The sequence below is a fragment of the Podarcis pityusensis genome (genome assembly GCF_964106645.2).
Source record: "Podarcis pityusensis genome assembly, chromosome: 10".
Taxonomy (NCBI): Eukaryota; Metazoa; Chordata; class Lepidosauria; order Squamata; family Lacertidae; genus Podarcis; species Podarcis pityusensis.
Window position 1 is genome coordinate 51,316,313 of NC_138035.1, and position 26,724 is coordinate 51,343,036.

At 42.5% G+C, this 26,724-nt stretch overlaps 1 protein-coding gene across 1 annotated transcript in view; it reads left to right on the forward strand.

Annotated features, from left to right (window-relative positions):
- The first annotated feature begins 6,602 nt into the window (after positions 1-6,602).
- PRICKLE1 (prickle planar cell polarity protein 1) overlaps positions 6,603-26,724 on the forward strand; it is a 67,321-nt gene continuing 47,199 nt past the window's right edge. The window contains exon 1 of the mRNA XM_081022333.1: positions 6,603-6,873. The gene's annotated coding sequence lies outside the window, so the exon portion shown is untranslated. The remainder of the gene's footprint in view (positions 6,874-26,724) is intronic.

The following is a 26,724-nucleotide window of genomic DNA, read 5'->3' on the forward strand; positions in this document are numbered from 1 at the left end:
TAAAAGACGCCTGCTCCTTGGGAGAAAGGTGATGGCAAACCTAGATGACATATTAAAAAGCAGAGACACCACCTTGCCAACAAAGGTCCGTATAGTAAAATCCATGGTTTTCCCAGTAGTGATGTATGGAAGTAAGAGCTGGACCATAAAGAAGGCTGATCGCCGAAGAATTGATGCTTTTGAATTATGGTGCTGGAGGAGACTCTTGAGAGTCCCATGGACTGCAAGAAGATCAAACACATCCATTCTTAAGGAAATCAGCCCTGAGTACTCACTGGAAGGACAGATTGTGAAGCTGAGGCTCCAATACTTTGGCTACCTCATGAGAAGAGAAGACTCCCTGGAAAAGACCCTGATGTTGGGAAAGATGGAGGGCAGAAGGAGAAGGGGACGACAGAGGACGAGATGGTCGGATGGTGTTCTTGAAGCCACAAACATGAGTTTGACCAAACTGCGGGAGGCAGTGGAAGACAGGAGTGCCTGACGTGCTTTGGTCCATGGGGTCACGAAGAGTCGGACACGACTAAACAACAACAACATTACAGAGGAAGCTGCTTTATACCAGACCAGCCTATTTGTCCATCCAAACCAAGAGTGGGGAGGTTGTTGGCCTATAGCCAAGCTAGCATGCTCAGTGGTGAGATCATAGAATCGTAGAGCTGGAGGGTACCCAAAGGGTCATCTAGTCCAACCCCCTCCAATGCAGGAATCTCAGCTAAAGCATCCATGACAGATGGAATCCAACCTCTGCTTAAAAACCTCCAAGGAAGGAGAGTCCACAACCTCAAGAGGGAGACTGTTCCACTGTCCAACAGCTCTTAGTGTCAGAAAGTTCTTCCTGAGGTTTAGTCGGAATCTCCTTTCTTGTAACTTGAAGCCATTGGTTCGAGTCCTACCCTCCAGAGCAGAAGAAAACAAGCTTGTTCCCTTTTCCATGTGATAGCCCTTGAGATATCTGAAGATTGCCATCATATCTCCTCTCAGTCTCTTCTTTTCCAGGCTAAACATACCCAGCTCCTTCAACCATTCCTCATAAGGCTTGGTTTCATCAGAGATGATGAATACTGTTGTCTAGCAACATCTGGAGGGCCGCATGTTGCCCATCCCTGATCTAATCTACCTGCTCAGACGGGCAGCAGCTCTCCTGAATTTCAGACAGCGGTCTTCCCCATTACTTGCTACCTGATATATATATATATATATATATATATATATATATAACTGGAGGCACACGGGACTGACTCTGGAACCATCTACATGCAAACCAGCTGCTCTGCTCCTGAGCCATGTTTCCTCTCTGTATGGACTCTCATAAATATAACAATGGAGGTAACAGCATAAAGTGGGCCTTTAAACATCAAGCGTTACTCTGTGCAACACAGCATCTGTGTTGGATTGATCTCACCTATCACATATACAGAAAATGATACTTGGCGGTAGGAAAGGACCTCTGTGAACTGTTCTTTGAAGTAAGAGCCTGGCAATAGAGATACATCTTGACATCAATCCATAAGGAAGCCAGTTTCCATACCAGAGCCTGGCCTTGGAACATGGAAAGTAAAAGATAAAAAGAAAACAAAACAAAAAAGAATGCATCTCCGAGCAAATGTAAGGTTTTGTCATCTTACACTTGGTGGGCTTTTCCTCCTTCCCTTGCCTCCCCACAATGAAATGTTCCTTAATCTATAGCTGTGGGGCAGGGTGAAATTCTGTAAGGGTTCTTTCCTCCTTCCTGAAGACTCATGCTGAGGGGGAGAAGATTCTCTGCAGCTTTTGCTTGCCATGTGGCCATTGGAGGCAGAAGAGCCTCTTGGAAAGGGAAGCCAAACATACTTCATATGTACGGTATGTATAGCCTACAGCAGGGGTCAGCAACCTTTTTCAGCCGTGTGGTGGGCCAGACTATATGGGGGGGGGGGAGAGAACGAATTCCTATGCCCCACAAATAACCCAGAGCTGCATTTTAAATAAAAGCACACATCCTACTCATGTAAAAACACCAGGCAGGTCCCACAAATAACCCAGAGATGCATTTTAAATAAAAGGACACATTCTATTCATGTAAAAACACGCTGATTCCCAGACCGTCCACTGGGCCTGGGCCTTAGGTTGCCTACCCCTAATGTGGAGCAATCGTTTTTCTCCTCGCCTCGGAATGAGAGGATACTGGACAACCTATTTGTTTGGGAATCATTTGGATTTGTTTGCAGGGAGCTTAGATGACCTTGCTTCAAAGCAAGGGTTATCCCACACTTTCCAGGCCACTTCCTCATCGCTTTTGTTATCGCAAAAAGTTCAGTCTTCGGGGAATGTGGGTTTCCCAATCAACAATAATTGTGCAACTGGAATTTGCCGGTATGTGATGGAATCCCACCTGAAAGCGACAACAGTCTGGAAGTTCCTGAGGCTGTAAGCCTTATTTCCCATTGCCTGGAAATAAGTCCCACTGAATCCAATGGTTTATTATTTCTGAATACATATGTGTAACCTTTCACTGTGGATCTTTAATGCTTTAACATTTGCTTCTGTCTCGAAGATTGCCGTTGCCCTTTCCACCATGAGCACCGGCTGCTGAGCTGATGCAGTGCTCTGATCCTGTGTAACCTCTTTGACAGCAATCCTAAATTGCTTCCAAGTCACCTTAATCCTTTTCTTCCATAGTGCAGCATAACTGGAAGCATCAAAGAGTATGACTAACTAGAGGCGTGGTACAAAAAAAGTGGCCGTACTATCAGCTGAGATAGAACGCAATGTCATCTTTTTCTTGAGAGCTACAAAATTCATGGGACTACGTATCTGAATTAGTTAATCCTGTGTGGAGTGCAGTCTAATGTAAAGGTAAAGGGACCCCTGATCATTAGGTCCAGTTGTGACCGACTCTGGGGTTGCGGCGCTTATCTTACTTTATTGGCCGAGGGAGCCAGCATACAGCTTCTGGGTCATGTGGCCAGCATGACTAAGCCGCTTCTGGTGAACCAGAGCAGCACACGGAAATGCCATTTACCTTCCCGCTGGAGCGGTACCTATTTATCTACCTGCACTGGCGTGCTTTTGAACTGCTAGGTGGGCAGGAGCTGGGACCGAACAACGGGAGCTCACCCCGTCATGGGGATTCCAACCACCGACCTTCTGATTGGCAAGCCCTAGGCTCTGCGGTTTAACCCACAGCGCCACCCGCGTCCCTACCCAAAGGTAAATTCCACCGAGTCAATGGAGCTCTCTCGGGTAAATGGGTATCTTACTATGTTTCCCATATATTGCTTGCAGTAAAAAATATGGAAGGTATGTTTCCATGTAGAAAACTACATATATATATATGATATTGTGGGAGTATATTGCATTTATCCTCTAGAAAAGGGGTTTCCAGCCCCACACCAAACAAATAACCACATTTTTTAAAAAGCAGACAATATACAGGCAACCCCCAATATGTGTGGGAATTGCATTCTGGGTCATCATGCACAACAGCAGGGCATGCATAAGCCTGCTCTGCCCCATTATGCCCCCACCCCATTACACCCCCTTTTCCAGCCACTTCCAGGTCACTATGATGCGCATGTGCACAATCACACGTCAATTGGATGTGCGTAAATTGGTTGTTGCCTGTAAAACCCCAACCCTGAATGACCACATAGAAAAGCAGGCGAACACCCCCTGCAAAGAAACAGCCAAATCTCATTTTCAGTGCCATCATACCATTAAAATTCACATCACACATTTCTTTATTTTTGTGAATGCGAGTATAGGATCCTCTAAATCTCAAGCAAACAGCTAACAAATGCTTGAAATATAATGATAAATGGGGGTCTCCTATACATTTAGGATATCGTGTATTTTGCCAGTGCCTTGAATCTCAACGATCTGGAAGCCTCCACTATTCACAACATTTTTAGTATGCTGCGGGGTTAAATGGAAGCTGAAGGTTTTTCATCATAATGAAATGCATTTAAAATGAGTTTTAGATAAAGAAATGTAGAACATAAAAACAGTAGCAAAGAACTATTTTAAGAGCAAGATAATCAAACACCCCAGAGATAAATCTCTTAATATGACTGGAAACACAACAAAGAACCTGTTCTTGTTTTTTTTAAAAAACATAAGCATCTAATTTCCTATATTAGCCAAGATCAATATGGGACGAAACAAGTGATGGAAATAATACAGCAGTGTAGATCTGAAGGTGCCTAGATATTACTGTGATAAGAGTTTCAGAAATGCTTGAACAGACAGCACAAAAGAACAGAGCAGAATCTACATGGCATAAATTAGGAGCAAACAGAGCATAACAGTTCTGATAAGGTTTTCTGCAGTCTTCCTCCACTCCACCTACTATCTATTTCCCTTACTAGGTAATCCTTGAACCATTTTAGTCTAGGGTATGATGTTTCAAGATATTAGCTGAAACTTTCATAATCTTTCAGTCCCCCACCCCCACCCTCTAAAATGCTAATTCTAGATCACAGTTATGGATGTTATTGATCTCACAGAATTTCAAATGAAGTATACACCACCTCTTCAATTACAAAATCTCAATGGAGGCGAGATCTGCCCAGGTTTACCCTGTGATTGATAAAAGTACTCTGCTCTATTTTGATGACCCAGATCCTGCATTAAAACACTGGGAAACAAAGCATACTCTTCTGCTGAAGCAAAGCTGTGCCTGATTGTTTTAATTAGTGCATTCATTTTCTGCATTTAATATACAGGAAGGTTATTAGACTATTATTTTAAATGATTACACATACTTTTTGTTGTGGCAAACCACATGCAACTATACTTGTGAGAGAAATGTTATCCATTTCCCCTCAAATCATGTCTGGCCTATTTTTGTCAAGGAAAAGCAGTCTACAAACGATGCTAAGAAACTCATTTAAGCTGCATTCCTATACTAACTGAACTTGGTGGGACTTACTTATGAGTACGGGTGTATTGAATTGCAGTTTTAATATGGGGTGATTCATTTGTTATCCATGTAGATTAACAAGGGGGAAAAAAATCTATCTTAACAGTGAATGTCAATTCTAGCCAATGTAGGTATTATATTTCAATGTCCCTTGTGAAAATGGCCAGAGTCAGAGACCCTGGAAGAATCTACTTGACTTCATTACGATTACTGTGGTTGGAATATTTTTGTAGAATTGTAGAGTCCCTGAGGATCATCTAGTCCAACCCCCTGCAATTTATACATATTAAAGCCCTAACTCATAAGGCAGCTTCCTTCTGTGTTACATACATGATGTAGAAAGTGAAGTCTGAGGGAAGAATACATGCAACTGGCTTACATACTGACTCATAGCTGAAAACTGTGTCAGCTTATTAAGAAGCCAGACTTGTACACTGCTCATTCAGAAAATATATCATTCCCTGCCCCAACGTTGCAGCAATATATGCCTGAAAAGCTCAGTATATATAGCTAATGTGCATATTGCTCAATTAACCCATCAATTTCCATATGTACAACATTGGTGAATGTTGACCATTAAACCAATTTAGCAGTTGACTGAAAAATCTTGAGCATAGCTTGCAACATTTGACAATAATTTTGTTTTAGCATATTTATTTATTAACTTTGGGGGGCGGGGGAGAGAGGTTGTCTTTACCAAACTTCCCTGAATGCAAATTCCATTGCCTTCCGTAGGATTTGCTTCCAAGTAAATGGCGTTACGAGCCATATGCTTCGCGGTTCATAGGGATACAACTGGCAGCACATCAAACGGTGAAATCAAATATTACGGTATCTCGGCGACTTTTTCTGTATGCCAGCGGGTGGGTCCGATATATACTTGTATGCATATTATGGCAGAATCCCAAAAACCTTGGGCACATCTGCGGAGAGATGCCTGGGGCAAATATAGAAACCGAACGGAGCGACCAACTGCCTCCCTCTCCCAAGATTAGTAGCAGTGGTGTGTGGGGTGGGGGAAGCTAATTGTCAATTTCACCGGAGGAAATTGGCGACGCCAGCTCTTCCGCCCCTTTCCTAGACGCATATCCATCAAGGGAAGCGCTTTAAAACTTTTGCCATGCCTGGGCGAACTTCAAATGTAGAGCAAAACGCTAATCACCAAACGACACAGTTGGTTAGAGCGTGGTGCTAATAACGCCAAAGGATGCAGGTTCGATTCCTATTACGGGACGTTCCTGAATTTGTTAGCCGCCCTGAGCCCGGTCTTGGCTGGGGAGGGTGGGGTATAAATAAAAAAATGTTGTTGTTGTTGTTATTCTTGCATTGAATGAGGGTGGACTAGATGACCCGGCAGGTTCCCTTCCATGCTTCTATGGGAAGTTGTCCTTTTATAGCGGTTCGCAGCAGTCTTGCAGGGCCCCTCCTCCTTCTCTTCCTCCCCGCTTCCCCCCACCCCTCTCCTGTTTTGGGGGACGGGCAGCGCCTACCCCCAAAACCTTTCCCTGCGACACCAAGGGGAAGCGTCGCGTGCGCAGCCCTCCCGTCTCCACTGACGCGATCCACCCAACCGGGTTTTCCGGAGTGCCGACGGGACGAGGCCCTTCGGCGATTGGCTAGCGCGGGCAGTTGCAGCCAATGGGCTGCGGGGAAGGCTTTCCTCATGGCAAGCGGGTGCCGGGCGCCGGAGTTCCAGTAGGGGAAGAGGGTCGGCCGCCGAGGGGGTCGCTGCTCGCTCTCTGTTGGCGCGGAGGCTCGCTCGCTCGCCGTCCCCGGAGGCGCCCTCCTTCTTCTTCGCCGCCGCCGCGTTTCCGCTCGACATGCGCGGCTTCGGCGTGCGCTGATTTCCCGCGAGGGGTAGAGCCGCCGAGCGAGGAACCAGGCAGGCGCTGCTGCTGCCTCCAATGTGGGGATCGCCGTCCGACGAGGGCACCGGGGCAGCTTCGTGGCCGGAGTCCTTCTCGTCGAGGGTGAGTCTGTGCTGCAGCAGAGACAGAGAGAGGGGGAAAAAAACGGAATTGCTTTCTGTGGTGTGGGGCACTTTATGCAGAATCCCTCAAAGGAGGTCGCAGGATCGCCCCCCCCCCCCGCTCTCTTAGCATCTCCTGCCACTCTCCAAGAAAAGTCCCCAGAAACTGGTTACTGGAATAGGAAATGTAGCTAAAACAAGCAACCCGCCCCCTCCACAGACCCTTAACTTCTACCAGTGATCATCATCTTTTCAGATTTCTCAGTGGTAAGTTTTAGGCTGAGTGACTTTAACCCCCCCCCCCCCAATTTACTTAAGAGTAAATCCCACTGTTTGTTTAAAAAATGTTTTAATTGAAGATTTTCTTGGGTGACAAAAGTGCCATCGTCTCTGTTTTCAGATCATAAAGTCCTTTCTACAGATCGGTTATCTTCGATGTGAGACGTTAATGTTGTATATAGTTTAAGTTTGGGGGAGAAGAGAGGTGGGGTAAACCCCACTGTGGACTGCGTCTTGCGTGGAATGTTACTTCGCCTCTTTTATATACGTGCATTTTGATTCGGGCTGGTCAAGGTGAATTACGGAACCGAGAAACGGAGTACTAGTTAACTCTCATTGGGGTAGAATAGCGAGAGAGTGCTCTCCTTTCTCGGTGTAAGGGATACAGTATTCAGTTAAACCCGCCGTTGCTTATCTTTGGAAAAAGGTGAGTGCTTTAGGGTTGAACCCCCTAACGCCGCAGACAGTCCACTTTTGCAGGGAGTAAGCCCCTTTGAACTCGGTGGAGCCTACTTTTGAGTAAGCACCCATAGACTTGGATCTGCAAGAAGAAAGGGCTACAGTATGCATGCATTGGTGTGTGGGTGTGCAAACCCAGAATTTGGAGGGTTTTGCTTGCAGAAGAATCGTGTCCAGAATGGGGTTGGTGCAACTTTTTGCTGTAACTTTCTAAAGCAGCTTTTAATTTTTAACTTTGCATGGCTATGCCGTCTTCATGCCCCCCCCCAACCACCACGAAGAAATATAAGTATCAGGAATGGAACATAGCATTAGGAACTAGTGAAACTATTTATTATATCAAGGTCAGGGTATGTGTGTAATTAAATCTCTTTGCACTTTTTTATTTAAAAAAAAGAAGCTATATTTATCTCTTATGCCCATAGCAATAAGCTGTTTTGCTGCGATCAAAAGGATGCGTTTAAAGAGCACGCAGCCAGTGTGGCAGTTGCTACGGAATATCTGCCACTTTATATATTTATTTATACAGTCCATGCAAGGAAAGCTCCCATCTGTCTTTCTAGCAGCGGGCCATGGCTATAGATGGGTGTGAGTTTCAGGGAGTCTGCCTGAATCAGGCTCCAGATGTGTGAGCTCAGCTGTTGTCTGTCACTTGGGTGACAACTGGCTCCCCCCCCCCCCCCAATACAAGCAAGGCTTTGCTTTCTCCATTATCCTCAGTCAAGTGTCAATGTTTCAACTCCCTCCTATTATTTTGTATATACAGGGCAGCCCCGCGGGAGTTCGTTTGGCGATCCCTAACAATATGTCTGGGTCTTGGTTCTTTAAAGTTGTAAAGGGATGGGAGGAACATTTTTAACTCTTGAAGGTGAAAACCATCTAAAATTCAGTTTTTAAGGTACAGCGTTAGCCTTCGCTACTTCACTTAGAAAGTGCAACGAACATTAATCTCCCCTCCCCTTTCCAGACAACATTGAGCCTTAGCTTGGAAATCTAAAACTTAAAGCAGTAACCATTTATTTTGGCTGACTTGGCTGGGGGGGGGGCACTCAGCTTAAGGTGTATATGTGGCTATGTTTGGGCCTAGCTCAGAAATCTGTCACTGTTCCCACAGCTGGGGGTTAAGGAAAACAAAATAAAGCTCTTTTTTGTACTAGCTTTAGTGTTTTTAAATGCCATCAACTGGGAAGCTTGAAGCACAGTGGGGAAGATTTTACAACTCCCAGCGCAATCTTGATGCAGAAGATTTAAAGGCTCGCCCTGTGTATTTCCCACATACTAAAACAAAAAGGTGACAAAAATAAATGGCTATCATGCCTTTTTCTATAGCTTGAGGTGTGATTGAGAACACTGACCTTTAGCTAGCTGTTTCCCCACCCACTTTGCCTGCAGCAAATTTAGCGGAATCTAGGTTTTTAAGATTCATTTGGCTCTGCCATTTCCCAAGTATTTCAGTTCATGTAGAAGGTTCTGTTTTCAGTTGCTCGCTGAAGGAATTGTTTAGTCTTTATTGATGCTTAAGTTTTAAAAGTAAATACTCCAGCAACAGACATGGATTTTTCACCCCTGTTTTTTTTCCTAGCAAAAGCTGGTAGAAAGTTAAAAACAATTACAGTTTGATCCTGTGAATGTTTACTTGGAAAAAGTTCCACTGCACTAAAGGGGGCCTCATGACTGTGTAAGCCTAAAGCTGTAATCCTAGGCGTCTTTAGTTGGGAATGAGTCCCATCGAACTCTGTAAGACATAAACTTCCAAGTTAACTTTGCTTAGGATCACAATGCAAGTTGTAGATTTTTTAATTTGGGAGCTACATGGCTATTTTCTCTTTGTATTCACAGATATTGTAGTTGGGTCAGCCTTAGTTACCTAGGCAAACTTTAACATCAGCTGGGTGGTGGAGGAAACCTTACAGGGTTAATAGCTGAGCTATTAAGATTGAAGTCAGATGTGGCTAAAAGCAACAGGGGAGTCTGGATTTCCCTAATATCCTGTAGTATAACTGAAAAGGTAATTGTATTTTAAAGGTTTTTTTTCTTTAATCCACACTGTTTCTATTTAGGACTTTAAAAAAGAAAAGCTAAATGGAACCCCAAAATGCTTTAATTCAGTGATAAATTGAGAATTAGGTGAAGATGAGATTTTAAAATCATGCAGTATGTGAAGATTTTTGCACAGAAATGAAAGTAATCCCAGAATTTTCTTGTTTAAATGACAAAGTTTGCCACTATGGAAAAATAGGATGTAGAATTGTTACATCCACGTGAGTAGAAAATGTTATTAGAGACTATTGATAATAAAATGTTTAATCGAGAACATTATACTTGTCAGAGATGTTGAAATATTTTGTTTCTTGCTGGTTGGATAACTGAGGCGTACTTTGGCGAAACAAATGCTTCTCCCTTGGTTGTTAACTGTTTGGTCTGTCTCCCCCTATCGTCTGAGAAAATCCATGGGTTTAGTGTGTCTTAAGTACATTGGAATCTCTTATTTGCTCATAACTGGCATGGGGACTCTGGGGAGTTTTAACTCTGGGGGAAAGAGGGCCTTGTGGTAATTGTGCATGAACCTCAGCTCATTGCTGTACACATGTGCTTGACTGAGCAACAGTCACCAAATGTCATGGGTAACCAACAGGGTGTCTTCCATGTGTTGTGGGATTCCAACTCCCATCAGCCACAACCTGCATGGCCAATGGCAAAGGGTGATGGAAGTTGTCATCCCACAACATCTGTAGGGCACCATGTTTGCTACCCCTGCCATATGCAGTAGGAATGACTTCATTTGCATCAGCAGCTTCACATGAAAAATAAATAAAAAAAGGAATTGGGCTAACACATACTCTGCCTTCAGTAGAAAACTAAGGTACTGAAAGTGACTCAAAGGCCTATGCCACACGTAGACCTGCCACCCTCTGCAGTAGGGTCAACATTTTCCAATAGTGGTATGGGAGTCAGCAACAGAGAAATTCAAACCCCAACCTGACATCCTGGAGGGGCTTTGGATGTTGTGGAGACATCCCTGCTGCTTGAGGGCCTCTGCCACAGCGAAAAGCCCCACTGTGCCCACTGAAAGTATGGGCAGGCAGAACTAATGCCAGCTCAAACCCCTGAAATGAGGTGTTCTTGGGGAAGAGGTAGAGCTGAACCAGCCAAGGATCTCCTGAATCCTAAGTCAGTCTAGCTACTGGTGATGGGCTCAGTTCTGGCATAGCCACTCCAAAATGGAGGGGAATACCTACTATCCTCTGCCTTGACCAGTGTGAGCAGCAGAGCTTTGGGTGTAGTGGTGGCTTCTCTAGTTCATTCGACCATGCTGCTCCCCAGCCAGAAGTTGGGTTTGCTATTTCACATTATGCCTGTGAACAAACATAACAATTTGTACCTGACTAATGGCTGTGGCAAGGGAAAAGTAGGTAAACTTTGGATGCAAAAGGCAGTATATAGCTTTTTCTGGTTAGGTTGTCTGCAATCTTAGAGAAGTGGGGGACCTTTAACCCTCCATAAGTTACTGAACTACAACTTCCATCAGCCCTAGTAAGCATAGCCAATGGCTAGGTATGATGGGAGTTGTAGTTTAGCAAGATCTAGAGGGCCAAAGATTTCCCAAGCCTACCTGCCACAGAGAGCTGCTACCATTCATTGTAGGCAATACTGAGCTAGAAGAACCAGTGGTCTGACTTGGTATAAGGAATGTTCTGTGTTTTGGTGAGCATATCTAGTCTCACCATTTGACCAAAATGATTGTAACCCTAAAACTAAACTGTAGCTTGTGATTATTGTTATTAATTTTTGGTCTTATTGTGCCTTGATATGAATGAGCCTTTTGCCTGCCCTCCATTTTGTCTGAACCAAGTAACTTTGCCTACCAGGTTTGGAACCATCCAGATTCCTAAACCAGCTGTAGACTGTGGTTTAGATTTCAGTGTTACTCTGAAGCAGTTGACCATAGCTATGGTCAGAGGTTTCCTAGTTTAAACACATGTGTAGTGGAAAGGCTTGTCCATGTCTCAGTTTAATAAGCAGAACTGTGCTTGTCTGAATGCAACCAAATACTTGGCTAGTTGCTTCACATCACATTTTCAGGGCCCCTTAACGCTAGTGACATACAGCCATTCCAATTTCTAGATAACATATCAGGGTATATGTGTGTGTGCTTGCCCTTTTCTCACCTTTTATTGTCTTTGCTATCTACCGTCTTTGTTTACTTTTTATCTTAGCCAGACCGACTTATCATTCCCCTCACAGTGATTATTACCTCTTCCTTCTCAGAAGTTGGAATATTCACAGATGTTCTGTGACACTACAACACTATTAAGGCACTAGGGTTATGAGATGTACTTGTGGCATCATTTTAAGATTAAGTTTTGAACAATAAGGCTAATGTTAGCAGTTGCTTTGACAATGGACCCTAGAGGCTCGTTCATGTATAATTTGTCATTGTTTCCAAACAAACTTTCAGTAGCAAATATTGTGGGATAGCTGTTGGATATGCGTTCTCTAAATCTGAACAGAATTTAACCATGTGAAACAATTTGTGTAAGGCTTTTATATAAGGCCAAGTTTGTTAACTCTGCCAGCTTTAATTGTTCGGTTTAATGGAAAAGGTAACCTGAAGTTACCTGTTTGGGGCATCAGTCTTCTAGGTATACAGGTGAGTTACCTTCCCCCACTTGCGTATGGGTTTGCCATAACAGGAACTGGAGGGAGGGAGTTTCTTTTCTTCATCAAGCTGAAGAATGGTGAGAAGCAACATGTTTTACAACTTATAGCACACTGATGTCATGACATTTCTGGCAGCAGTACTCAGACTAATCAGATCATTTTCCTCCTTGCCAAAATGACAGTCTTTCCAGATGCGGTTTCCTTCATTCTTGGTCCATTGTCAAAGGGTATTTCCAGTTCTTGAGATAAATTTCTCAAGGGCCCTGTAATAACTCTTAACTTTGTTTTTCTATTATATTCATGTTTAGACTTTGTTCTAACTGAATTAATTATCTTAGGAAGACTCCAGGAACATGGCATGACCATGCAGTGTGTATTCATTACAGCTTTTTTTTATCTGCAGACAGATTTCCCACAATATGCACAGTAATTAAGATACATCAGCCCATTCAAACACTTAAAGCTGTCTTTAATAATAATAATAAAATGCTACAAAGGTGCTGTCATTTACCACTTTCTCTTCGCACTTTCCCCCTTCTCGCTTTTTTGGGGAGATGCAACATTGACTACAAGTCCTCACAGACTTAAATGTACTTGAACACATTTAAATGTCTGGCTCAAGTGCAACTAACTCTGTTGGATTGTGGCCATAATTTGAATTACTGATGACCAAAGGCACGATAATACCATAAAGTTAACCTGCAGGATATTTCCCAACAACTTTGCTGGTTCTTAAAAATTATTTTCTTAGAACACTTCTCTTTTGCTGACCAAGCTGTTTAGAGGCTGGAGTTATCTACCCAGAAGCCCCTCTCCATGCTGACACTGCAAGCAGCAGTGAAGAGTTTATGTGCTGTAGTGGTTAAGAGACTTAGCTGCAAATAAGGAAATCCCTGGTTTGGATTTTGCCTCTGCCATATACTCACTAGATGGCCTTTGAGAAGGTACCCTCAGTCTCGTATTGGCAGTATAGAAATAATACTATTTTTACTTACTTTGCAGGGTTGTTGTAAATTGGATAATCCATATAAAGCACTGTGAACAGTTGACAATGCCACTGTTGGCAGGTTACTTTGTCAAAATAAAAGGAGATGCCCCACAGGTTTCCTTGCCACTTCTTATTCTGGGATGGCACTTGCAGATTACAGTCATACCTTGGAAATTGAACGGAATCTGTTCTGGAAGTCCGTTCGACTTCCAAACGTTCAGAAACCAAGGCATAGCTTCTGATTGGCTGCAGGAAGTTCCTGCGGCCAATGGGAAGCCCCGTTAGACATTCGAGTTCCAAAGAACGTTCACAAACAGGAACACTCACTCCTGGGTTTTTGATATTCGGGAGCCAAAACGTCCAAGTGCCAAGGCGTTTGGGATCTAAGGTACAACTGTATTCCCTGCCCAGACAAAAAAACCCCACACATGAAATACCTGTGCTTTTCTTCTAAGCTGGTAATGACTCTCCCAACACCTAATTTGAAGACTTTCAGAAGCTTCTGGAATGATCTTTCTTCTGATGTTAGATGGAATGTCTTCTGGTGCAGGCTTCTAACTTAATGCAGGTCAGGCCAGAGGCAAGATGAAGTCCATTACCTGTCAGTTGGCTATGTCTGCTTGAAATACATGCATTAAATCTTGCCATCAAAGGTATGGAAGCTTTTTGAGCTGCTCTGCTCTGTTCTACCTCACTTTACTGCCCTTCTCTTGGTCTGTAAGCCAGAATGTCTGGGATATGCCCAGGAATGCAAGCAAATCTATGAAGACATTAGCATGCTTACATTGCATTCAGCTGTGCCTTAGAAAAAGAAAAAGAAAAAGAAAGAACATGAGCTGCAGATCTCTCACTTTACAGTTGTGGTCTTTGCCTTCAGTAACAACTCTTGTTTTGAACTACTGCCAATTATGCACAATATTGGCAGCCTGAAGCAGCTGTGTATTTTAAAAAAGATAGCTTCTCTAACAACCTTCAGAGAATGCAATTGTGATTGTATTTAATTTGAATTAGGATTCTTGGTTTCCTGTTACTTCCTTCTTTTTTTGGTAAGCAACTTTCCCAATAGCTCCAATGGGCAACATCCAACATAAAGCCCATTGCTTTCTGTGGGTCCATTAATGAATCTGACATAGTGTTAGATATCACCCATTGCTTTTTAAATCTTACAGAAAATGGCCCCACGATGCCCATTTGCTGTAAGACTTGTTGAAACTAAGGACAGATCTACCGGTAATAGAGGGAAACCCATGTCTTTAAACACCTGCTGTAAAAGTGATTTTTCAAGCAGAGGATAGGACTTAAAAGTTATATTAGTCTAAAGTATTTGATGCTTTTTTTTCCTAAACAAGAGACTGGGATATACCCATATGAGATAAGTGAGGTTTGTGTGTAAATAAAAGTTCTGGAAGGTATTCATTGACTGCTGCAAAACTGCAGTGTCATTCTCATACTGAATTTAGGCAGCATGCCAAGCCATGGTTAAGGAAGCTTGATGTGAAGTCTGATTTACAGCAGACCATGGTTGTGATCTATCAACAAAGCAGAACTGGGTACTGTAAGTTGAGATGTGTTTGCAAACCATGGTTTGGCATTACATCTCAATTGAGAAACTGTTAAGGCTCCTGTTCCACCTGCTAACAGCCTCTGCACCTAGACAATTCACCTTGATTCCACCAGTAGTACTTTCAGTGGCCTCTTCAATGTGGAGTTCATAACTACTGGAAAAGAGGGGCAACACAGCTCATTTAGATGCATAATTAAGACTTTTTAATTTAGCAGAACCTTTTCAGAATGAAAGTTTAATTATTGTCTTGTAGTACTGAATTGTAATTTTAACTCTGTTAGTTTTGATGTATCTTTTATATTCTATTTAATTACCTGTGCCCCGAAGAACTATAGTTGATAATGGGTATAACTCTAGGGATGGAAGGAAGAGACAAAAGTGTGGAAACATAGCATGGCAGGCATGTAGACTCTAGAGTTTGGTGTTTGCCCTGGCCTTCTATTCCTATTGCCATGGACTTTTTAACCAGATCTGTAGTTATGCTAAGATAGCAGACCTCATAGGTTCAGTGAGTCTTCTGGAAAGTTAAGTATGTGCTGGATTGCAGTGCTAACTGGAATAGCGGCCAATCCTTCCAACAAGCCAAGCTTCTTGCCTTCTGAGACTTTGATGGGCTTTGGAGGATAAATATCTGAAGTCCAAGAATAGAAACGAGAGACAGGCCCTTGCTCAGCACCTGTGATCTGCAGCAGAAGTATCCAGCCAATCTAGTTAGCTCTAGCCAATGCCAGCCCTTCATCTGTTCGAGAGCTTAGCTTCTCTTTGTTTCAGACAAAAATGCTTAGTATGGCTTATTGGTGGTTTCGATGACCTGCATGTCTAGAACATTTTCGTTTTGTTTAAATCGGGACATTCGTAAGATTGATTATGGTCCACTGATGTTCTGATGGTAAGCCTAGTTAGTACCTGCTGGTTCCTAAGATTTCTGTAAGGAGTGTTGGATTAAGTGGAGCCTCTTAAGAGGCAAGATACTTATTATGCTCAGAAGCAAGAGTGCATGCCTGGGATCCCTTAACGCTGATTAGTTATGCCTTGCCTGTTAAGAGTAGATACTTGGGATCTCTTGCTTTGTAAAATTTGAAACACTTGGTGGACCACAGGGAAACAATTGTTTTTTAAAAAAACAACCAAAGTAGCCCACACACATCCGAATGGGTCCTCCTCTTGCTTATATTACATGCCCTCAAAGAAATAATTAATGTGTCTGTGTCGACTTATAATATACATACTCATTTCTAAATGGAATTAAGTTTGGCATGAAACCCTGTCTTGTGTTTTCGCAGATGTTTCCTGAAATGTGTGGATTGTGTAATAAAACGTAAGAATTTTGGAAGGCTTTCTGTTCCTTTTGTTTATCATGATTATCTTATGGAGAACTTCATTGTGAGATCTTTCTGCCTGTGTTCAAGGCACAAAGAGAGGCTCTGAAGTGATAAATATAGTTTTCATTTATGGCTGATCACTGAAGTGATTTAGATCTTTGTTTCTTGTGCGTGTGGAAGAAAGGAATAATATAATATTGTACATTTGTTTGTTTTAGTAAAATGTAATCCTATAAATTCCTTTGTGCTCGTTCTGTAAGTCTAGACAGCTTGGTGGGCTAAAAGCCAACAAAACGTCCTTGCTCACTGCCCAGTGTGCTTGAAAGAACAAGACAACTGGCCGCCTATGCTGGAAATAAATTCTTTATTTACAAAAGAGGTTAAACCAGAAGCTGCTTTGCTCGGAAGAGTAAAGTCTTAACGGCTAAGAAGTCCAGATCTCAATAGGCTTCCCTTGTGCATTCAAAAGGCTTGTTCTGAGCTCCTGATTTATTGGGGTGGCGAATAGTGTTGAAGATCAAATAATGTTGCCATATCATTGATTGACACACTGTTCTAATGCTTTGTGGTAGGTTGTTGAGAAAGCACTCCCATACAATCATGTCTCCAAGCTGGCTCTAACAACTACAATATAGAAATTGCTGCCAACATCCCTGGATCACACTACTGACAACTGGGGGGAAATGGGCAGGCATACTCCTGGAGGAGAAAGACTTCTCCCAAACACTTCCAGCCTCTCCCTTTTTAAGGTTAGGCATTGTAGCTCTGTGAGGGGGTAAAAACTACAATTCCCAGAATTCTTTTGGGGAAGTAATGCCCTTGAAATGCATGGTGTGCTGCCATTTCAGTGGTTTATAACATTGGATCATTTTTGGTCAGTCTTTCCGCCTCCACCCTCTTTAGATGGAAGCAGAGCTTTTGGTTGAAGCCATCTAAATACTGCTAAAGACACATCTTGTTGATGAATAGTGAGGCTAAGCACAGATAACCTTTTCTAGATTTAGCCAGCATTGTAATCTTCCTCCCCCCATAACAATAAAATGTAATAATATATTTAACAGACACACACACACAAAATGGACTCTATTACACTGTGGACTTGCATTAATTTGGAATCCCTTTGACATGTTGTGTTACCATTTGGGACTGAGGTTTTGTCAGCACTGTAATTGTTCTTGGCATTATTGTATTTATGGTCTCCTTATGGATTCAGTTGGTAATGAGTAATGTAAGAGCTGATTGTCTAAATTGTGGAGTCAGTCTTTTAGAATTAGCAGTGCTTATCGTCTGATGCTCCTTGATGTAACTAGGAGCAGTTAGGACTTTTCAGAGGCATTTTGAAATCCCAACCCTTGAATTTAAATGCTTTCTTTATCTGGACCCAGCTAATAATGTTGCAGTAAACAAGGCATAGGCAAACTCAGCCCTCCAGATGTTTTGAGACTACAATTCCCACCATCCCTGACCCCTGGTCCTGTTAGCTAGGGATGATGGGAGTTGTAGTCCCAAAACATCTGGAGGGCTAAGTTTGTGCTTGCAGTAAACGGTGATAGTGGGGAGCTGAACTCCCCACTTTTCAGCATGCACTGACTACAAATGGTTAGCTGTGCAGGCTCTCAAAGCTTGTGGAAGGAAGCTTCTTGGTTACCTCTTTATGCTTGCTTGGAAGATTTTCCTTGTTAAACCACAGTCCTGCAAATGATAGCTACACAAGGGATCCTTGATCAAATTGTACTTCCGCAGCATAGATGTTGCAACCCAACTCAAGGTGTTGTAAGCCTTTATAAGGAAGTGCTTGAGTGCCAATATCTGTCTCTCTCAAAGAGTTGTATACAGAAGTTTCCATTCCTGCCCTGCACCACTGGAAATATGGTTGACCTCCAACTTGTGGAAATCTGCTAACTGGTCACTACCAAGCTGGGCCTTGAATAACTCAAGACAGATAACTGCTATGACATAAGTTGTTGAAAAAACAAAGAACCATTATTCATTGTACAGTATTTGTTAGCTGCTTTTCTTACAGAGGTCACTGAAAGTGACTTACCTTAAAACCAGTTAAGAAATTGACAATGAATGCTAACACTCAAGATACAGTAGTTGGCCTCAAAGTAAGACATGTAGAACCCAGGGATATGGATAAGGAGTAAGATCATTTAGTCTTGGAGAGAGGTGGCTATGTGAATTAGACTGCCATGATGCACACATAAAATAGTTAATGCAGGAGCAAGGCCAACACAAAGCAGTTTATTTGCCTAACAATGTTCTTTTTTACTCATTATTTTCTGCTTTCCTTTACCATTGCACATCATGGGGTTACTAGATAAGCTCCACGAGATGGGTTTCTCATAGTTCAGCTATACCAGGGTTTCCCCAGTCTTTGGTCTCCTTCTGTTTTTTGGACTACAACTCCCATCATCCCTCGCTAGCAGGAGCAGAGGTCAGGGATGATGGGAACTGGAGTCCAAAAACAGCAGGAAGCCCAAGTTTGGGAAACCCTGAGCTATACCAATGAGACTGGGTGTATCCTTAAAATAAATTTAAAAAGCCCTAAAAGTGTTACATTTTTGTATTTACATTACAAATCACACACTCTTGAAACTACAAATGTATCCATATAATTATGTATTCAGTGTCTATACTGTATTGACTTGGCTGCGTATGCAATTCTAACTCTTTACACTGTATCTAGAAAATTCTGGGCTCATAGTTTGCATGAACTTTCAAGCTCCAGTTTGGGGATTTTACATTAACAGTATGTGAGTACTACTTTGTAACTTTTTAAAATGTCATTTTGTTTGTAGGCTTGGCTCTTTAAAGGAAGTTCAACTAATGGTGATGAAGAATTAATCTTCCAGGGGGGGAAAAACCTGTCTCAATTTGCTGTCTCCATACCGTCCGCCGCCTGCCCTTTCTAGCCACAAGTTTTTCCATAAATGGAAAACTTGTTCTTTTTTCTTTTTTTCAGACTCTCTCTGAATAGTTAATCCCGGGGAAGTGTCTGCTGAACAGCTACATAAAAACCTCAGTATTGCTACAAGTCTTGCTTGGATACTGGTACATGTGTACTTCTTGGCAATATATGGAGGTACTTAATTGGCATCTGTGCTCAAATCACTGACTCTGATTATACAGCAATGCTGTAAAAAAATATCCACACTAGGTCTGAGTTTGTTTTCCCACCCCCAAACAGTCCCCTTATTCATCAGGAGCAAGCTCTTCACCGCTAGCTAGTGGAGTTTGACAAACAACCACCCCTAAACAGGATTCCCAACTGAAATTTTTTCTTAGTTGAACAGTTCAAAAAATAACTTCACCCAATTGGCTAATCTGAATCTGGGACAAAAAAAGGATACATAGAAATATTTATCTCCGTTACTTGAAATAAACTGGATTACGCTGTACTTAACAGTGGCCAATCAGATGCCCATGGGAAGATTGCAAGCAAAATCTGAATGCAGCAGCAACCTCTCCACTTGTGATTCTCAACAAAATAATAATAATAATAATAATAATCAATCAATCAATCAATCAATAATTTATTATTTATACCCTGCCCATCTGGGTGGGTTTCCCCAGCCACTCTGGGTGGCTTCCAACAAAATATTCAAATACAATAGTCTATTAAACATTAAAAGCTTCCCTAAACAGGGCTGCCTTCAGATGTCTTCTAAAAGTCTGGTAGTTGTTTTTCTCTTTGACATCTGGTGGGAGGGCATTCCACAGGGCGGGTGCCACTACCGAGAAGGCCCTCTGCCTGGTTCCCTGTAACTTGGCTTCTTGCAGTGAGGGAACCGCCAGAAGGCCCTTTGCACTGGACCTCAGAGTCCGGGCAGAATGATGGGGGTGGAGATGCTCCTTCAGGTATACTGGTATTCAGAGAGAGAGTGAGTACTGAATTACATACCATATTCCAGGCAATTATTTCTTGATATTTTCTGATTCTATATTATAAACTATTATTTCCCTTATTTGTAGTTTTTTAAAATAAAAATAAAAGCCTTACTCGTTCAGTTCCAAGAGATTAGACCTGTTGCTGCTTGATCTCTAGAAAGCTCAGTTTTTGCCAATGCAATGTGTTCTCACACTCTGAAACTTATTGTGTTGAGAAAAAGCACATGGTTCAGAAATAGATCTAGAAGTTGTTTGTAGGCAGTGGCTTGCTTCATGTGACACCATAAACTATAGCTTAGCAGAACCGCAGAAGCATCTCTGAGAGAAACTGATCCACTTTGCTTTCCCCCAGTCTTTTTTTACTCCCATTTTAGATAAGCCAAGGTTTGGCTTACTGTATCATGCAAACCAGGCTAGTGAGGGGAAATTTCAAGCTTTGCAAAATGGAACTAACTTTGCCTTGTGCTGAAGTTTAATACTGTATATCAGTCATTAGCATAATTGCAAATGGGTCATTGGCAGTAGGGTTTATTTTTGTATGAACTCATCAGATTTCCATGGAAAGGGTAAATTTGGATTATATGGCAAAAACGGGGCTGGCATTTCAATGACAGCAATGACATGTATTTGCAAGAGCACCAATCCCACCATAAACTTGCCTTGGTGTTTGGTTTGTCCTCTCCCATCACTGTTAGGCTGCCCTTGGAAATGTTTATTCATGAGGAAGTACTTACAGCAATCTCTACATGTGGCTCATTTTTTTAAAAGGTAAAAATGCTGACAGAATCTAGTTTGAGGGGGAAAAAACCCTAATTGATAGAGCCGAACTCCTAAAGGCACATGAAAGCTTTGTTTGCCTCTTACAATTTCCTTTTGTTTTACTATAATAGCTTACTAGTTTGCTGTGGAGTAGCCCTGGGTTCATTTTCCAAAGGGAAGAGTATATTCTGCACACATATGCTGCCTGCCACATTTTTTGGGCTCGCACTGTGAAGGAAGATCATAAAAGCTTCAGTTTAACTTTTTAAAGTTAAAACCTTGGATTGCCCTCTGTTTGCAGATACATATTTGAAAAGACAAATATAAGGAAGTGTCTTGCTGTGTTTAAAAATTGCTATGCTCCCTGAAATCAGTGTAACGCTGTGATTTTGGTCTGTTACACTGCTTCTCCCTGGTGTTTTTGCCACTATACATAGCTGTTTCTGTTGCCTGGTTCCTTTGTACACCGTTATAGCAAGCAGTGTTGGCAACGGAATATGCACACTTGAGAGCAAGCCCAGTGAATTTAGCAGGACTGACTCCTGGGTCAGTCATAAGATTATGCTGTTAATCTCAGGAATAGCCGGTTTTTGCCTTCCACAACGTGTCTCTCTCCAGATGTAGCCTTAAACATCTGGAGGGCATCAGGTTGGGAATAACTGTCCTATCTTAATTTTTAAATGGAACACCTCTGCTCTGTGCTTGCAACAAAGGAAACTGTTGGGAGTTAATATATATACGCGCTCTCTAATGATGTAACAACTTCTGCCTAAATCTTTCACCCTTCCACATTTGTTTTGCTTTCTTCGTGGCATTGGAACCCTGTGAAATTGTGTTTCTGGTTATCTTTGACATTTAAGAAGATTGAAATGTTTTGGAGGATAAAACTAGGTTCTCCTACTGTTGGGGTGGCAGATTGTCTCTGGATACCAGTTGCTGTGAATCGCAAGTGGAGAGAATGGTGTTGCCTTTGGTTCCTTTTTGTGGGACTTGCTAGAGGCATTTAGTTGTCCATTGTGAGAACAAGATGCTGAGTTAGATAGGCCTTTGACCTGGTCTAGCAGGGATCTCCTTATGCACTTATGAGTTAAGAACTACTGTTGAATATGCAGCACTGTTTTAATAATAATGCTACAGATGGGGTTTTGGGTGTCATGGGTGCCAAATAACCACCTCTGTGCTCCTGAAGGGGGCTTTACTCTAAACATTTTTAAAGCTGATATTTCCTGGAAATATATTTGCCCTATGCTCTAATGTATTATTTTTATTTTTATTTTTTTATTATTCATACCCTGCCCATCTGACTGGGCTTTCCCATCCACTCTGGGTGGCTTACATTAGAAATTTCCCAATACGGGGCTGCCTTCAGATGTCTTCTAAAAATATGTCTTCTAAAAGTCAGATAGTTGTTCATTTCCTTGACATCTGATGGGAGGGCGTTCCACAGGGCGGGTGCCACTACCGAGAAGGCCCTCTGCCTGGTTCCCTGTAACTTCGCTTCTCGCAGTGAGGGAACTGCCAGAAGGCCCTCAGAGCTGGACCTCAGTGTCCAGACTGAACGATGAGGGTACGGACGCTTCTTCAGGTATACTGGGCCGAGGCCGTTTAGGGCTTTAAAGGTCAGCACCAACACTTTGAATTGTGCTCAGAAACGTATTAGGAGCCAGTGAATATCCTTTAGGACTAGTGTTATATGGTCTTGGCCACTCCCAGTCACCAGTCTAGCTGCTGCATTCTGGGTTAGTTGTAGTTTCCGAGTTACCTTCAAAGGTAGCCCCATGTAGAGCACATTGCAGTAGTTCAAGTGGGAGATAACCAGAGCATGCACCACTCTGGCGAGACAGTCCGTGGGCAGGTAGGGTCTCAGCTTGCATACCAGATGGAGCTGCTACACAGCCGGCACCTCCATGGACAGCTGCGAGTCAAAAATGTAGCCATTGATGCTGAGCATTTATGCAGAAATTGCATCTGTTAGGCAAACTGGATGTATAGAAGTGGAAACACAGAGTGATGTTGTTCGGTGCAGAGGGAAGTGGGGGTCGGGAGAATAACCCAGTGAGCGTAAGAACATGCTAAAGCTCTTAACTGTAGCTAGCAGAAATCTGTTTGAGATGCTTATATGAAAGAAAATGCCTGTTGACAAAGAAAACTGGCTTGTTGCGCAGGGGTGACCTTTTAAAAAAATTCACATAATGTAAAAAAGGTGGCCTACTACTTTGATCTTTTGCTTCTTGGACAGGATGTGTAAGTAAATAACTTGAAAGGGGAACAGCCTGCCAATAAGATGATTACCGTACATTCCCACATTCATTTTACCTGACATGAAACTGATGCCTTTTGCAAGCATGCAGATCTTAACAAATTAATTAGCGACCTGTTGTCTCTGTGGCATCAGAGTACTGTAGGAAAAAGCATAATAACAACGCTGAATCCAATTTTAATTTCCAGCCAACACAAAAGTGATGGTTGCCCCAAAGCAAGCAAGCTTGAACCAAGAAACCTTACAAATGGAATGATCTGTGGGAAGTGTTTTTATGTTTAAAAACCACATTTAATCATCAGTGTGAAAACCCAATCGAGATCAGTAATGGGGAAAAGCCAGATGTAGCAAGAAAACAGATGGAAGACACTCACTTTGTGATTGGGCCAGGGCCAGTTTTGCTGGTGATTTGGCACTGCTCATGTGTGGATGAGAATCTGTTTTAAAAGTAAGCATAGCTCATTGGTAGAGCATCTACTTTGCATGCTGAAGGGCCTAGGTCCAATCGCTGGCATCTCCAGATAGGCCTGTCACAGACTGATGTTTGAAATGTTCTGGGCCTGCTGCCAGTGGTTCCAGTTGCTTTTGGACTACGATTCCCATGATCCCTGAGCACTGGTCCTGCTAGCCAGGGATGATAGGAGTTGTAGTCCAAAAGCAGCTGGAGACTCAAGGCTGGGAAACACTGGTGTGGACCAAACTGGCTGGACCCATTGGTGACTCTGTATAAGTCAGCCTCCTTTGTTAGGCAAACATACAAATTGGCACGCACACCCCCCCCCCAAAAAAGTATTATTGTTGCCGTTGAAACTAAGTTTTTCAAAATCAGAACAGCAAAGAACTGGAGCCGTTTGAACAGTTGGTTACAATACTTCTTTTTATTTAAACAAACAAAACATCTGAAGAATTGACTCAAAAAATCTGGTTGGCTTGACTCAAAGGAGCCCTTCCCAAATGTTAATTGTCTAGAGCAGTTTCCCCACCCCCACCCAAGCTAAACACTGATAATGGAAGGGCTTCAGGGCTGGGAGTGTCATAGTATCTGTATGCCATGATTTCTGCAAGTCACTGCACTTGGGCTTCTTTCTCAGAGACACATTTGTGTGGCTAAACTGTGGCCCTCCAGATGTTGTGATTCACATCTGCTATCACCCCCGACCACAGGCTATGCTAGCTGGATCTGATGGGAGTTGTCTCAAAAATCTGGAGGACACCTGGTTAAAGAAGGCTCCTTACAAGCTTCCAAGAATACATTTGGATCCATGCTGGGGCAATCTTTTTTTTTTTTTTTTTGTACCAAATATACGTATGCACTCACATGTGCGCTGCAGCACTGGATTGGGGTTGAGGGTTTGGTCCAGAAATAAGTTTTCTTCTGAGAGTGTAGGCCTCATCTAATGACTGTTTTGGAATTTTGCGAATCTTGGATGATCAAGTTTAATTCCCTCCCCCATTTTAACACTTGAGATGAGGTCATAGTGAGAGCTGGCTATGATGTTCTTTGCTTTGAGAGCTTTGCTTAATTGCAGGGGATAATTAATTTTAAGCTTTGTAGATTAGCGGTTACAAGTGTGTTGGGTTTCTTTTTACCGTCCTCGTGGTTGCACAACTATCCAGTAGTTATGCTACTTAACTGCCATTGCGACTAAGGCTACTGGTGAGATCTTTGGCAAAGGGCTGTTACTGTTTGGTTTTTAAAAATAAAGTCAAGGGGTGCTTTTGAGGCTGAAGAAAACGCATGTATAATTTTATCAAAGTTTTCCTTAAGGAAGGGAGGAAAGGGAGTCGCTAGATGGCACTCTTAAAACATGAAGCAATAATTATGACTCCTGGTATGTGTGTTTTTTCTCCCTATCTACTTGAACTAGGAAGAAAACTCTAAAAATTAAAAAGCTCAATTCAGGGTTCTTGTACCTTAGGGAAGCAGTTTCAGAACGGATAATAATCAAAGCCCTTGTTCTCCCATGCCCAGTGCTAATAATATTATGGCATAGTTTTAAAGGTGAGGGATGTGAAAATGCAGTGAAGAAATAATCAAAAGCAGATTCCTTAAAAGTTTTTGATAAAACAAAATATATTGCACAGGGTGCATTTCAGCCCACGTTCCTTGGTGCCAAATGTGTTGACAGCAATAACGCTTGCTGCATATAGTCTCCAGTTGGACAAAGTGGGTTGTCTGTGTGAAATAATTTTATTAAAAACTTTAATAGATCCATAATACAACAAGCAACTCTACAAACAGAAACTGTAGGACATCCTTGCAAAACAGACGCGCCTGCCCTCTGGAATGCCATCCCATCAGATGTCAAGGAAATAAACAACTATCTGACTTTTAGAAGGCATCTGAAGGCAGCCCTGTTTAGGGAAGTTTTTAATGTTTGATGTTTTATTGTATTTTTAATATTTTGTTGGAAGTCACCCAGGGTGGCTGGGGAAACCCAGCCAGATGGGTGGGGTATAAACAATATGTTGTTGGTATTGTTGGTACAGTGGTACCTCGGGTTACATATGCTTCCGGTTACATATGCTTCAGGTTACAGACTCCGCCAACCCAGAAATAGTACCTCAGGTTAAGAACTTTGCTTCAGGATGAGAACAGAAATCATGCTCCAGCTGCGTGGCGGCAGCGGGAGGCCCCATTAGCTAAAGGGGTGCTTTAGGTTAAGAACAGTTTCACGTTAAGAACGGACCTCTGGAACGAATTAAGTACTTAACCCGAGGTACCACTGTATTTGTTTGTTTGTTATTTCTTTATGATTGCATCAGCACCTATACAGATAGCATTCAGTCTTTCAGCTGTGGGCATATGCCTTCCCAGAAAGATTTCTGGGAGCCCAGAAGAATGGGTTCAGACACTCCCATGGCTACCTGCAAGATGAATGGCTGTCCAGGGTTTCACAGCTCTGTTTTACCACCTACTGAACCAACAAGGGCGAGTGAGCTTCTCAAGTAGAGCTGGCCTCCCAAGCACATTTTTACGAAGAGAACAACATTGCGTGTACCGCACAAGACTTGGAGCTCGTGCCATGTTGGCATCAAATCGTGACCCACCCATCCTGTAGCTGATTCCTCCTTGAGAGCTGAACTTGGTTCATGGTAGCTGTGCCTACTGCACAGTCTTGCCGCTATCTTCCCTCTTGCTCCAAACGTGGAGCGTTTCTTATTTAACACAGTTTTTCTCGGTGAAAGAAGGTAATGAGCTAATAAAGAGGATAATACTTTCAGTGCCCCCCCTTTTGCTTTTCTCCAAATTAAAACAATTTTCTGTTTATAGCAGAATGCATGGCAGGAGGGTGTGTCTTGGTAACATACAGATGGAAATTATTGCCTATGACTTCATCTGCCACTGCCCAAGGGTATTTCCGAACCCAGCTATGAGGGAAACCAGCTCAATCTGCTTAACTTGGTTTTAACGGTGCCTTCATTTCTGGAATTTGAAGTCAGCACAATATGGCTGTGGGCAGAGTCCTGGAATGTCATCTTCCTCTGCCTACCTGTTCTAGATTCCATCCCCCTTCCCATCATATCTGCCTCTTTTATTAAATAAGATGTCATTGTTCTTCTCAAAGGTTCACATACTGACCTTGGGTTGTCCTAGCATTCATCTCCTGTTCTGTCCTGAAATCAGTAATTGATTTAGCTTGATCCTAAATGTTTATGATGGCAGA